General features: G+C 59.4%; 1 long non-coding RNA gene across 1 annotated transcript; it reads right to left on the bottom strand.

The window, feature by feature from the left end:
- LOC104916768 lies at window positions 1–420 on the bottom strand. The gene is made up of 3 exons (XR_796674.2): window positions 280–420; window positions 112–193; window positions 1–46 (listed from the first exon to the last, which is right to left on the bottom strand). It is a non-coding gene; the product is annotated as an uncharacterized LOC104916768 (long non-coding RNA).
- Between the last annotated feature and the right edge of the window lie 414 nt (window positions 421–834).

Raw genomic sequence — 834 nt, 5'->3', positions numbered from 1 at the left:
TAGTAGCGGTGCAGGATGTTGATGAAGTCGGTGATGGTCAGCATGCCTGCGGGTGGGGTGGTTAATTGGGGTCCTGCCCACCTCTCCAGACCCCCCCCACAAAACGCTCACCCACAAAGCTCTGCTTTTTGCTGTCCCACAGCGGAGCTGCCCGCACACCATTGGTGACCAGTGCAAAGAAAGCCTTCTTCACCTACAGCGGGGACACAGAGGAAGAGGGGGGTGTTGGGACCCACCCCCCAGGCAGGGCAGAGCCCAATCCTGGCCCCCCCAACCCACCTGCAGGGAGGTGTCGAAGACGACGAGTTTGGAGCTGGTGGGGATGAGGTCGTAGCAGCGGTGTGACTTCATGAAGGCCGTGTAGGGACCACGGAGGGGCTCCCCTGGGGGGGGATGAGGATGGGGAGGGCAGCGTGAGGGGCGGCCAGCGGTAAGGGGAGCTCAAAATAGGGCACCTCAAAAGATGGGGCACAACGATACCAGGATACCCCAAATGTGAGACACCTCCGAATGTGGAAAACCCCAACACTGGAAGACCCCAAAAACAGGAGAATATCCAGAATAGCATGAAGAGCACGTGCCACAACACCAGGAGAGCCCAAAACGTGAGAGATCCCAACACAGAGACACTCCAACACCAGAAGACCCAAACCCACGGCACACCCCAACACCGGGACACCCCAAACCATGCGGACCCCAACACAGAGACACCCCAACATCAGAAGACCCCAAAACAGGAGGCACCCCAACACCACCACGCACCCAACATCAAGAGACCCAAACCCACGGCACATCCCAGCACCGGGTCACCCCAATACCGGCACCCCCCAATAC

The sequence above is a fragment of the Meleagris gallopavo genome, unplaced genomic scaffold, assembly GCF_000146605.3.
Source record: "Meleagris gallopavo isolate NT-WF06-2002-E0010 breed Aviagen turkey brand Nicholas breeding stock unplaced genomic scaffold, Turkey_5.1 ChrUn_random_7180001943165, whole genome shotgun sequence".
Lineage (NCBI taxonomy): Eukaryota > Metazoa > Chordata > Aves > Galliformes > Phasianidae > Meleagris > Meleagris gallopavo.
The sequence above is the reverse complement of the archived record's forward strand: the minus strand, read 5'-3'. Positions and strand labels throughout refer to the sequence as shown.